This window comes from Amaranthus tricolor, chromosome 6 (genome assembly GCF_026212465.1).
Source record: "Amaranthus tricolor cultivar Red isolate AtriRed21 chromosome 6, ASM2621246v1, whole genome shotgun sequence".
NCBI lineage: Eukaryota > Viridiplantae > Streptophyta > Magnoliopsida > Caryophyllales > Amaranthaceae > Amaranthus > Amaranthus tricolor.
Window position 1 is genome coordinate 931,389 of NC_080052.1, and position 14,812 is coordinate 946,200.

Sequence of the window (14,812 nt, forward strand, 5' to 3'; positions counted from 1 at the left end):
GTTTTTAAGCGTTTTTGGCACTTTTGCGCATAAAGTAGCTCACACTAGGTTCGTTTTGCACGAAATCATGCACACAACACTATTTGGTATATATTATTGTGTTGAAGTGTTTAGAATTTAAAATCCTAGTTATATGCTAGAAATTACATGTTAAGTTGCGATTTTAAGGGTTTTTAAGCGTTTTTGGCACTTTTGCGTATAAAGTAGTTCAAACTTGGTTTGTTTTGGCACGAAACTTGGCACACATCACTATTTGGTATATATTATTGTGTTGAACGGGTTAGAATTTAAAATCCTTGTCATATGCTAGAATTTACATGTTAAGTTGCGATTTTGAGGGTTTTTAAGCGTTTTTGACACTTTTGCGCATAATGTAGCTCAAGCTAAGTTTTTTTTGCACGAAACTTGGCTCAAAACACTATTTGGTATATGTTATTGTGTTGAAGTGGTTAGAATTCAAAATCAAAGTCATATGCTTGAAATTACATGTTAAGTTGCGATTTTGAAGGGTTTGTAAGCGTTTTTGGCACTTTTGCGCATAAAAGTAGCTCAAACTTGGTTTGTTTTGCACGAACATGGCACACAACAATATTTTGGATATATTAATATATTCATGTGGTTAGAATTGAAAATCCTAGTCACATGCTTGAAATTAGAAGTTAAATTGCGATTTTAAGGGTTTTTAAGCGTTCTTGGCACTTTTGCGCATACAGTACCTCAAACTTGGTTTGTTTTGCACGAAACTTAATACTATTTGGTATATATTAATATATTGAAGTGGTTAGAATTGAAAATCATAGTCATATGCTAGAAATTACATGTTAAGTTGCGATGTTAAGGGTTTTTAAGCGTTTTTGGCACTTTTGCGCATAAAGTAGCTCAAACTTGGTTTGTTTTGCACGAAACTTGGCACACAACACTATTTGGTATATATTATTGTGTTGAAGTGTTTAGAATTCAAAATCAAAGTCATATGCTTGAAATTACATGTTAAGTTGCGATTTTGAAGGGTTTGTAAGCGTTTTTGGCACTTTTGCGCATAAAAGTAGCTCAAACTTGGTTTGTTTTGCACGAACATGGCACACAACAATATTTTGGATATATTAATATATTCATGTGGTTAGAATTGAAAATCCTAGTCACATGCTTGAAATTAGAAGTTAAATTGCGATTTTAAGGGTTTTTAAGCGTTCTTGGCACTTTTGCGCATACAGTACCTCAAACTTGGTTTGTTTTGCACGAAACTTAATACTATTTGGTATATATTAATATATTGAAGTGGTTAGAATTGAAAATCATAGTCATATGCTAGAAATTACATGTTAAGTTGCGATGTTAAGGGTTTTTAAGCGTTTTTGGCACTTTTGCGCATAAAGTAGCTCAAACTTGGTTTGTTTTGCACGAAACTTGGCACACAACACTATTTGGTATATATTATTGTGTTGAAGTGTTTAGAATTCAAAATCAAAGTCATATGCTTGAAATTACATGTTAAGTTGCGATTTTAAAGGTTTTTAAGCGTTTTTGGCACTTTTGCGCATACAGTACCTCAAACTTGGTTTGTTTTGCACGAAACTTGGCACACAACACTATTTTGGATATATTATTGTGTTCAAGTGGTTAGAATTGAAAATCCTAGTCATATGTTGGAAATTACATGTTAAATTGCGATTTTAAGAGTTTTTAAGCGTTTTTGGCACTTTTGCGCATACAGTACCTCAAACTTGGTTTGTTTTGCACGAAACTTGGCACATAAAACTATTTGGTATATATTATTGTATTGAAGTGGTTAGAATTGAAAATTATAGTCATATGCTAGAAATTACATGTTAAGTTTTGATTTTAAGGGTTTTTAAGCGTTTTTGGTACTTTTGCGCATACAGTACCTAAAACTTGGTTTGTTTTGCACGAAACTTGGCACACAACACTATTTGGTATATATTATTGTATTGAAGTGATTAGAATTGTAAATCATAGTCATATGCTAGAAATTACATGTTAAGTTGCGATTTTAAGGGTTTTTAAGCGTTTTTGGAACTTTTGCGCATAAAGTAGCTCAAACTTGGTTTGTTTTGCACGAAACTTGGCACACAACACTATTTGGTATATATTATTGTGTTGAAGTGGTTTGAATCGAAAATGCTAGTCATATGCTAGAAATTACATGTTAAGTTGTGATTTAAAGGGTTTTTAAGCGTTTTTGGCACTTTTGCGCATAAAGTAGCTCAAACTAGGTTCGTTTTGCACGAAAGAATGCACACAACACTATTTGGTATATATTATTGTATTGAAGTTGTTATAATTGAAAATCATAGTCATATGCTAGAAATTACATGTTAAGTTGCGATTTTAAGGGTTTTTAAGCGTTTTTGGCACTTTTGCGCATACAGTACCTTAAACTTGGTTTGTTATGCACGAAACTTGGCACACAACACTATTTGGTATATATTATTGTATTGAAGTGATTATAATTGTAAATCATAGTCATATGCTAGAAATTACATGTTATGTCGCGATTTTAAGGGTTTTTAAGCGTTTTTGGCACTTTTGCGCTTAAAGTAGCTCAAACATTGTTTGTTTTGCACGAAACTTGGCACACAACACTATTTGGTATATATTATTGTGTTGAAGTGGTTCAAATTGAAAATGCTAGTCATATGCTTGAAATTACATGTTAAGTTGCGATTTTAAGGGTTTTTAAGCGTTTTTGGCACTTTTGCGCATAAAGTAGCTCACACTAGGTTCGTTTTGCACGAAATCATGCACACAACACTATTTGGTATATATTATTGTGTTGAAGTGTTTAGAATTTAAAATCCTAGTTATATGCTAGAAATTACATGTTAAGTTGCGATTTTAAGGGTTTTTAAGCGTTTTTGGCACTTTTGCGTATAAAGTAGTTCAAACTTGGTTTGTTTTGCACGAAACTTGGCACACATCACTATTTGGTATATATTATTGTGTTGAACGGGTTAGAATTTAAAATCCTTGTCATATGCTAGAATTTACATGTTAAGTTGCGATTTTGAGGGTTTTTAAGCGTTTTTGACACTTTTGCGCATAATGTAGCTCAAGCTAAGTTTTTTTTGCACGAAACTTGGCTCAAAAACACTATTTGGTATATGTTATTGTGTTGAAGTGGTTAGAATTCAAAATCAAAGTCATATGCTTGAAATTACATGTTAAGTTGCGATTTTGAAGGGTTTGTAAGCGTTTTTGGCACTTTTGCGCATAAAAGTAGCTCAAACTTGGTTTGTTTTGCACGAACATGGCACACAACAATATTTTGGATATATTAATATATTCATGTGGTTAGAATTGAAAATCCTAGTCACATGCTTGAAATTAGAAGTTAAATTGCGATTTTAAGGGTTTTTAAGCGTTCTTGGCACTTTTGCGCATACAGTACATCAAACTTGGTTTGTTTTGCACGAAACTTAATACTATTTGGTATATATTAATATATTGAAGTGGTTAGAATTGAAAATCATAGTCATATGCTAGAAATTACATGTTAAGTTGCGATGTTAAGGGTTTTTAAGCGTTTTTGGCACTTTTGCGCATAAAGTAGCTCAAACTTGGTTTGTTTTGCACGAAACTTGGCACACAACACTATTTGGTATATATTATTGTGTTGAAGTGTTTAGAATTCAAAATCAAAGTCATATGCTTGAAATTACATGTTAAGTTGCGATTTTAAAGGTTTTTAAGCGTTTTTGGCACTTTTGCGCATACAGTACCTCAAACTTGGTTTGTTTTGCACGAAACTTGGCACACAACACTATTTTGGATATATTATTGTGTTCAAGTGGTTAGAATTGAAAATCCTAGTCATATGTTGGAAATTACATGTTAAATTGCGATTTTAAGAGTTTTTAAGCGTTTTTGGCACTTTTGCGCATACAGTACCTCAAACTTGGTTTGTTTTGCACGAAACTTGGCACATAAAACTATTTGGTATATATTATTGTATTGAAGTGGTTAGAATTGAAAATTATAGTCATATGCTAGAAATTACATGTTAAGTTTTGATTTTAAGGGTTTTTAAGCGTTTTTGGTACTTTTGCGCATACAGTACCTAAAACTTGGTTTGTTTTGCACGAAATTTGGCACACAACACTATTTGGTATATATTATTGTATTGAAGTGATTAGAATTGTAAATCATAGTCATATGCTAGAAATTACATGTTAAGTTGCGATTTTAAGGGTTTTTAAGCGTTTTTGGAACTTTTGCGCATAAAGTAGCTCAAACTTGGTTTGTTTTGCACGAAACTTGGCACACAACACTATTTGGTATATATTATTGTGTTGAAGTGGTTTGAATTGAAAATGCTAGTCATATGCTAGAAATTACATGTTAAGTTGTGATTTAAAGGGTTTTTAAGCGTTTTTGGCACTTTTGCGCATAAAGTAGCTCAAACTAGGTTCGTTTTGCACGAAAGAATGCACACAACACTATTTGGTATATATTATTGTATTGAAGTTGTTATAATTGAAAATCATAGTCATATGCTAGAAATTACATGTTAAGTTGCGATTTTAAGGGTTTTTAAGCGTTTTTGGCACTTTTGCGCATACAGTACCTTAAACTTGGTTTGTTATGCACGAAACTTGGCACACAACACTATTTGGTATATATTATTGTATTGAAGTGATTATAATTGTAAATCATAGTCATATGCTAGAAATTACATGTTATGTCGCGATTTTAAGGGTTTTTAAGCGTTTTTGGCACTTTTGCGCTTAAAGTAGCTCAAACATTGTTTGTTTTGCACGAAACTTGGCACACAACACTATTTGGTATATATTATTGTGTTGAAGTGGTTCAAATTGAAAATGCTAGTCATATGCTTGAAATTACATGTTAAGTTGCGATTTTAAGGGTTTTTAAGCGTTTTTGGCACTTTTGCGCATAAAGTAGCTCACACTAGGTTCGTTTTGCACGAAATCATGCACACAACACTATTTGGTATATATTATTGTGTTGAAGTGTTTAGAATTTAAAATCCTAGTTATATGCTAGAAATTACATGTTAAGTTGCGATTTTAAGGGTTTTTAAGCGTTTTTGGCACTTTTGCGTATAAAGTAGTTCAAACTTGGTTTGTTTTGCACGAAACTTGGCACACATCACTATTTGGTATATATTATTGTGTTGAACGGGTCAGAATTTAAAATCCTTGTCATATGCTAGAATTTACATGTTAAGTTGCGATTTTGAGGGTTTTTAAGCGTTTTTGACACTTTTGCGCATAATGTAGCTCAAGCTAAGTTTTTTTTTGCACGAAACTTGGCTCAAAACACTATTTGGTATATGTTATTGTGTTGAAGTGGTTAGAATTCAAAATCAAAGTCATATGCTTGAAATTACATGTTAAGTTGCGATTTTGAAGGGTTTGTAAGCGTTTTTGGCACTTTTGCGCATAAAAGTAGCCCAAACTTGGTTTGTTTTGCACGAACATGGCACACAACAATATTTTGGATATATTAATATATTCATGTGGTTAGAATTGAAAATCCTAGTCACATGCTTGAAATTAGAAGTTAAATTGCGATTTTAAGGGTTTTTAAGCGTTCTTGGCACTTTTGCGCATACAGTACCTCAAACTTGGTTTGTTTTGCACGAAACTTAATACTATTTGGTATATATTAATATATTGAAGTGGTTAGAATTGAAAATCATAGTCATATGCTAGAAATTACATGTTAAGTTGCGATGTTAAGGGTTTTTAAGCGTTTTTGGCACTTTTGCGCATAAAGTAGCTCAAACTTGGTTTGTTTTGCACGAAACTTGGCACACAACACTATTTGGTATATATTATTGTGTTGAAGTGTTTAGAATTCAAAATCAAAGTCATATGCTTGAAATTACATGTTAAGTTGCGATTTTGAAGGGTTTGTAAGCGTTTTTGGCACTTTTGCGCATAAAAGTAGCTCAAACTTGGTTTGTTTTGCACGAACATGGCACACAACAATATTTTGGATATATTAATATATTCATGTGGTTAGAATTGAAAATCCTAGTCACATGCTTGAAATTAGAAGTTAAATTGCGATTTTAAGGGTTTTTAAGCGTTCTTGGCACTTTTGCGCATACAGTACCTCAAACTTGGTTTGTTTTGCACGAAACTTAATACTATTTGGTATATATTAATATATTGAAGTGGTTAGAATTGAAAATCATAGTCATATGCTAGAAATTACATGTTAAGTTGCGATGTTAAGGGTTTTTAAGCGTTTTTGGCACTTTTGCGCATCAAGTAGCTCAAACTTGGTTTGTTTTGCACGAAACTTGGCACACAACACTATTTGGTATATATTATTGTGTTGAAGTGTTTAGAATTCAAAATCAAAGTCATATGCTTGAAATTACATGTTAAGTTGCGATTTTAAAGGTTTTTAAGCGTTTTTGGCACTTTTGCGCATACAGTACCTCAAACTTGGTTTGTTTTGCACGAAACTTGGCACACAACACTATTTTGGATATATTATTGTGTTCAAGTGGTTAGAATTGAAAATCCTAGTCATATGTTGGAAATTACATGTTAAATTGCGATTTTAAGAGTTTTTAAGCGTTTTTGGCACTTTTGCGCATACAGTACCTCAAACTTGGTTTGTTTTGCACGAAACTTGGCACATAAAACTATTTGGTATATATTATTGTATTGAAGTGGTTAGAATTGAAAATTATAGTCATATGCTAGAAATTACATGTTAAGTTTTGATTTTAAGGGTTTTTTAAGCGTTTTTGGTACTTTTGCGCATACAGTACCTAAAACTTGGTTTGTTTTGCACGAAACTTGGCACACAACACTATTTGGTATATATTATTGTATTGAAGTGATTAGAATTGTAAATCATAGTCATATGCTAGAAATTACATGTTAAGTTGCGATTTTAAGGGTTTTTAAGCGTTTTTTGGAACTTTTGCGCATAAAGTAGCTCAAACTTGGTTTGTTTTGCACGAAACTTGGCACACAACACTATTTGGTATATATTATTGTGTTGAAGTGGTTTGAATCGAAAATGCTAGTCATATGCTAGAAATTACATGTTAAGTTGTGATTTAAAGGGTTTTTAAGCGTTTTTGGCACTTTTGCGCATAAAGTAGCTCAAACTAGGTTCGTTTTGCACGAAAGAATGCACACAACACTATTTGGTATATATTATTGTATTGAAGTTGTTATAATTGAAAATCATAGTCATATGCTAGAAATTACATGTTAAGTTGCGATTTTAAGGGTTTTTAAGCGTTTTTGGCACTTTTGCGCATACAGTACCTTAAACTTGGTTTGTTATGCACGAAACTTGGCACACAACACTATTTGGTATATATTATTGTATTGAAGTGATTATAATTGTAAATCATAGTCATATGCTAGAAATTACATGTTATGTCGCGATTTTAAGGGTTTTTAAGCGTTTTTGGCACTTTTGCGCTTAAAGTAGCTCAAACATTGTTTGTTTTGCACGAAACTTGGCACACAACACTATTTGGTATATATTATTGTGTTGAAGTGGTTCAAATTGAAAATGCTAGTCATATGCTTGAAATTACATGTTAAGTTGCGATTTTAAGGGTTTTTAAGCGTTTTTGGCACTTTTGCGCATAAAGTAGCTCACACTAGGTTCGTTTTGCACGAAATCATGCACACAACACTATTTGGTATATATTATTGTGTTGAAGTGTTTAGAATTTAAAATCCTAGTTATATGCTAGAAATTACATGTTAAGTTGCGATTTTAAGGGTTTTTAAGCGTTTTTGGCACTTTTGCGTATAAAGTAGTTCAAACTTGGTTTGTTTTGCACGAAACTTGGCACACATCACTATTTGGTATATATTATTGTGTTGAACGGGTTAGAATTTAAAATCCTTGTCATATGCTAGAATTTACATGTTAAGTTGCGATTTTGAGGGTTTTTAAGCGTTTTTGACACTTTTGCGCATAATGTAGCTCAAGCTAAGTTTTTTTTGCACGAAACTTGGCTCAAAACACTATTTGGTATATGTTATTGTGTTGAAGTGGTTAGAATTCAAAATCAAAGTCATATGCTTGAAATTACATGTTAAGTTGCGATTTTGAAGGGTTTGTAAGCGTTTTTGGCACTTTTGCGCATAAAAGTAGCTCAAACTTGGTTTGTTTTGCACGAACATGGCACACAACAATATTTTGGATATATTAATATATTCATGTGGTTAGAATTGAAAATCCTAGTCACATGCTTGAAATTAGAAGTTAAATTGCGATTTTAAGGGTTTTTAAGCGTTCTTGGCACTTTTGCGCATACAGTACCTCAAACTTGGTTTGTTTTGCACGAAACTTAATACTATTTGGTATATATTAATATATTGAAGTGGTTAGAATTGAAAATCATAGTCATATGCTAGAAATTACATGTTAAGTTGCGATGTTAAGGGTTTTTAAGCGTTTTTGGCACTTTTGCGCATAAAGTAGCTCAAACTTGGTTTGTTTTGCACGAAACTTGGCACACAACACTATTTGGTATATATTATTGTGTTGAAGTGTTTAGAATTCAAAATCAAAGTCATATGCTTGAAATTACATGTTAAGTTGCGATTTTGAAGGGTTTGTAAGCGTTTTTTGGCACTTTTGCGCATAAAAGTAGCTCAAACTTGGTTTGTTTTGCACGAACATGGCACACAACAATATTTTGGATATATTAATATATTCATGTGGTTAGAATTGAAAATCCTAGTCACATGCTTGAAATTAGAAGTTAAATTGCGATTTTAAGGGTTTTTAAGCGTTCTTGGCACTTTTGCGCATACAGTACCTCAAACTTGGTTTGTTTTGCACGAAACTTAATACTATTTGGTATATATTAATATATTGAAGTGGTTAGAATTGAAAATCATAGTCATATGCTAGAAATTACATGTTAAGTTGCGATGTTAAGGGTTTTTAAGCGTTTTTGGCACTTTTGCGCATCAAGTAGCTCAAACTTGGTTTGTTTTGCACGAAACTTGGCACACAACACTATTTGGTATATATTATTGTGTTGAAGTGTTTAGAATTCAAAATCAAAGTCATATGCTTGAAATTACATGTTAAGTTGCGATTTTGAAGGGTTTGTAAGCGTTTTTGGCACTTTTGCGCATAAAAGTAGCTCAAACTTGGTTTGTTTTGCACGAACATGGCACACAACAATATTTTGGATATATTAATATATTCATGTGGTTAGAATTGAAAATCCTAGTCACATGCTTGAAATTAGAAGTTAAATTGCGATTTTAAGGGTTTTTAAGCGTTCTTGGCACTTTTGCGCATACAGTACCTCAAACTTGGTTTGTTTTGCACGAAACTTAATACTATTTGGTATATATTAATATATTGAAGTGGTTAGAATTGAAAATCATAGTCATATGCTAGAAATTACATGTTAAGTTGCGATGTTAAGGGGTTTTTAAGCGTTTTTGGCACTTTTGCGCATCAAGTAGCTCAAACTTGGTTTGTTTTGCACGAAACTTGGCACACAACACTATTTGGTATATATTATTGTGTTGAAGTGTTTAGAATTCAAAATCAAAGTCATATGCTTGAAATTACATGTTAAGTTGCGATTTTAAAGGTTTTTAAGCGTTTTTGGCACTTTTGCGCATACAGTACCTCAAACTTGGTTTGTTTTGCACGAAACTTGGCACACAACACTATTTTGGATATATTATTGTGTTCAAGTGGTTAGAATTGAAAATCCTAGTCATATGTTGGAAATTACATGTTAAATTGCGATTTTAAGAGTTTTTAAGCGTTTTTGGCACTTTTGCGCATACAGTACCTCAAACTTGGTTTGTTTTGCACGAAACTTGGCACATAAAACTATTTGGTATATATTATTGTATTGAAGTGGTTAGAATTGAAAATTATAGTCATATGCTAGAAATTACATGTTAAGTTTTGATTTTAAGGGTTTTTAAGCGTTTTTGGTACTTTTGCGCATACAGTACCTAAAACTTGGTTTGTTTTGCACGAAACTTGGCACACAACACTATTTGGTATATATTATTGTATTGAAGTGATTAGAATTGTAAATCATAGTCATATGCTAGAAATTACATGTTAAGTTGCGATTTTAAGGGTTTTTAAGCGTTTTTGGAACTTTTGCGCATAAAGTAGCTCAAACTTGGTTTGTTTTGCACGAAACTTGGCACACAACACTATTTGGTATATATTATTGTGTTGAAGTGGTTTGAATCGAAAATGCTAGTCATATGCTAGAAATTACATGTTAAGTTGTGATTTAAAGGGTTTTTAAGCGTTTTTGGCACTTTTGCGCATAAAGTAGCTCAAACTAGGTTCGTTTTGCACGAAAGAATGCACACAACACTATTTGGTATATATTATTGTATTGAAGTTGTTATAATTGAAAATCATAGTCATATGCTAGAAATTACATGTTAAGTTGCGATTTTAAGGGTTTTTAAGCGTTTTTGGCACTTTTGCGCATACAGTACCTTAAACTTGGTTTGTTATGCACGAAACTTGGCACACAACACTATTTGGTATATATTATTGTATTGAAGTGATTATAATTGTAAATCATAGTCATATGCTAGAAATTACATGTTATGTCGCGATTTTAAGGGTTTTTAAGCGTTTTTGGCACTTTTGCGCTTAAAGTAGCTCAAACATTGTTTGTTTTGCACGAAACTTGGCACACAACACTATTTGGTATATATTATTGTGTTGAAGTGGTTCAAATTGAAAATGCTAGTCATATGCTTGAAATTACATGTTAAGTTGCGATTTTAAGGGTTTTTAAGCGTTTTTGGCACTTTTGCGCATAAAGTAGCTCACACTAGGTTCGTTTTGCACGAAATCATGCACACAACACTATTTGGTATATATTATTGTGTTGAAGTGTTTAGAATTTAAAATCCTAGTTATATGCTAGAAATTACATGTTAAGTTGCGATTTTAAGGGTTTTTAAGCGTTTTTGGCACTTTTGCGTATAAAGTAGTTCAAACTTGGTTTGTTTTGCACGAAACTTGGCACACATCACTATTTGGTATATATTATTGTGTTGAACGGGTTAGAATTTAAAATCCTTGTCATATGCTAGAATTTACATGTTAAGTTGCGATTTTGAGGGTTTTTAAGCGTTTTTGACACTTTTGCGCATAATGTAGCTCAAGCTAAGTTTTTTTTGCACGAAACTTGGCTCAAAACACTATTTGGTATATGTTATTGTGTTGAAGTGGTTAGAATTCAAAATCAAAGTCATATGCTTGAAATTACATGTTAAGTTGCGATTTTGAAGGGTTTGTAAGCGTTTTTGGCACTTTTGCGCATAAAAGTAGCTCAAACTTGGTTTGTTTTGCACGAACATGGCACACAACAATATTTTGGATATATTAATATATTCATGTGGTTAGAATTGAAAATCCTAGTCACATGCTTGAAATTAGAAGTTAAATTGCGATTTTAAGGGTTTTTAAGCGTTCTTGGCACTTTTGCGCATACAGTACCTCAAACTTGGTTTGTTTTGCACGAAACTTAATACTATTTGGTATATATTAATATATTGAAGTGGTTAGAATTGAAAATCATAGTCATATGCTAGAAATTACATGTTAAGTTGCGATGTTAAGGGTTTTTAAGCGTTTTTGGCACTTTTGCGCATAAAGTAGCTCAAACTTGGTTTGTTTTGCACGAAACTTGGCACACAACACTATTTGGTATATATTATTGTGTTGAAGTGTTTAGAATTCAAAATCAAAGTCATATGCTTGAAATTACATGTTAAGTTGCGATTTTAAGGGTTTTTAAGCGTTTTTGGCACTTTTGTGCATACAGTACCTCAAACTTGGTTTGTTTTGCACGAAACTTGGCACACAACACTATTTTGGATATATTATTGTGTTCAAGTGGTTAGAATTGAAAATCCTAGTCATATGTTGGAAATTACATGTTAAATTGCGATTTTAAGAGTTTTTAAGCGTTTTTGGCACTTTTGCGCATACAGTACCTCAAACTTGGTTTGTTTTGCACGAAACTTGGCACATAAAACTATTTGGTATATATTATTGTATTGAAGTGGTTAGAATTGAAAATTATAGTCATATGCTAGAAATTACATGTTAAGTTTTGATTTTAAGGGTTTTTAAGCGTTTTTGGTACTTTTGCGCATACAGTACCTAAAACTTGGTTTGTTTTGCACGAAACTTGGCACACAACACTATTTGGTATATATTATTGTATTGAAGTGATTAGAATTGTAAATCATAGTCATATGCTAGAAATTACATGTTAAGTTGCGATTTTAAGGGTTTTTAAGCGTTTTTGGAACTTTTGCGCATAAAGTAGCTCAAACTTGGTTTGTTTTGCACGAAACTTGGCACACAACACTATTTGGTATATATTATTGTGTTGAAGTGGTTTGAATTGAAAATGCTAGTCATATGCTAGAAATTACATGTTAAGTTGTGATTTAAAGGGTTTTTAAGCGTTTTTAAGCGTTTTTGGCACTTTTGCGCATAAAGTAGCTCAAACTAGGTTCGTTTTGCACGAAAGAATGCACACAACACTATTTGGTATATATTATTGTATTGAAGTTGTTAGAATTGAAAATCATAGTCATATGCTAGAAATTACATGTTAAGTTGCGATTTTAAGGGTTTTTAAGCGTTTTTGGCACTTTTGCGCATACAGTACCTTAAACTTGGTTTGTTATGCACGAAACTTGGCACACAACACTATTTGGTATATATTATTGTATTGAAGTGATTATAATTGTAAATCATAGTCATATGCTAGAAATTACATGTTATGTCGCGATTTTAAGGGTTTTTAAGCGTTTTTGGCACTTTTGCGCTTAAAGTAGCTCAAACATTGTTTGTTTTGCACGAAACTTGGCACACAACACTATTTGGTATATATTATTGTGTTGAAGTGGTTCAAATTGAAAATGCTAGTCATATGCTTGAAATTACATGTTAAGTTGCGATTTTAAGGGTTTTTAAGCGTTTTTGGCACTTTTGCGCATAAAGTAGCTCACACTAGGTTCGTTTTGCACGAAAGCATGCACACAACACTATTTGGTATATATTATTGTGTTGAAGTGTTTAGAATTTAAAATCCTAGTTATATGCTAGAAATTACATGTTAAGTTGCGATTTTAAGGGTTTTTAAGCGTTTTTGGCACTTTTGCGTATAAAGTAGTTCAAACTTGGTTTGTTTTGCACGAAACTTGGCACACATCACTATTTGGTATATATTATTGTGTTGAACGGGTTAGAATTTAAAATCCCTGTCATATGCTAGAATTTACATGTTAAGTTGCGATTTTGAGGGTTTTTAAGCGTTTTTGACACTTTTGCGCATAATGTAGCTCAAGCTAAGTTTTTTTTGCACGAAACTTGGCTCAAAACACTATTTGGTATATGTTATTGTGTTGAAGTGGTTAGAATTCAAAATCAAAGTCATATGCTTGAAATTACATGTTAAGTTGCGATTTTGAAGGGTTTTTAAGCGTTTTTGGCACTTTTGCGCATAAAAGTAGCTCAAACTTGGTTTGTTTTGCACGAACATGGCACACAACAATATTTTGGATATATTAATATATTCATGTGGTTAGAATTGAAAATCCTAGTCACATGCTTGAAATTAGAAGTTAAATTGCGATTTTAAGGGTTTTTAAGCGTTCATGGCACTTTTGCGCATACAGTACCTCAAACTTGGTTTGTTTTGCACGAAACTTAATACTATTTGGTATATATTAATGTATTGAAGTGGTTAGAATTGAATATCATAGTCATATGCTAGAAATTACATGTTAAGTTGCGATGTTAAGGGTTTTTAAGCGTTTTTGGCAGTTTTGCGCATAAAGTAGCTCAAACTTGGTTTGTTTTGCACGAAACTTGGCACACAACACTATTTGGTATATATTATTGTGTTGAAGTGTTTAGAATTCAAAATCAAAGTCATATGCTTGAAATTACATGTTAAGTTGCGATTTTAAAGGTTTTTAAGCGTTTTTGGCACTTTTGCGCATACAGTACCTCAAACTTGGTTTGTTTTGCACGAAACTTGGCACACAACACTATTTTGGATATATTATTGTGTTCAAGTGGTTAGAATTGAAAATCCTAGTCATATGTTGGAAATTACATGTTAAATTGCGATTTTAAGAGTTTTTAAGCGTTTTTGGCACTTTTGCGCATACAGTACCTCAAACTTGGTTTGTTTTGCACGAAACTTGGCACATAAAACTATTTGGTATATATTATTGTATTGAAGTGGTTAGAATTGAAAATTATAGTCATATGCTAGAAATTACATGTTAAGTTTTGATTTTAAGGGTTTTTAAGCGTTTTTGGTACTTTTGCGCATACAGTACCTAAAACTTGGTTTGTTTTGCACGAAACTTGGCACACAACACTATTTGGTATATATTATTGTATTGAAGTGATTAGAATTGTAAATCATAGTCATATGCTAGAAATTACATGTTAAGTTGCGATTTTAAGGGTTTTTAAGCGTTTTTGGAACTTTTGCGCATAAAGTAGCTCAAACTTGGTTTGTTTTGCACGAAACTTGGCACACAACACTATTTGGTATATATTATTGTGTTGAAGTGGTTTGAATTGAAAATGCTAGTCATATGCTAGAAATTACATGTTAAGTTGTGATTTAAAGGATTTTTTAAGCGTTTTTGGCACTTTTGCGCATAAAGTAGCTCAAACTAGGTTCGTTTTGCACGAAAGAATGCACACAACACTATTTGGTATATATTATTGTATTGAAGTTGTTATAATTGAAAATCATAGTCATATGCTAGAAATTACATGT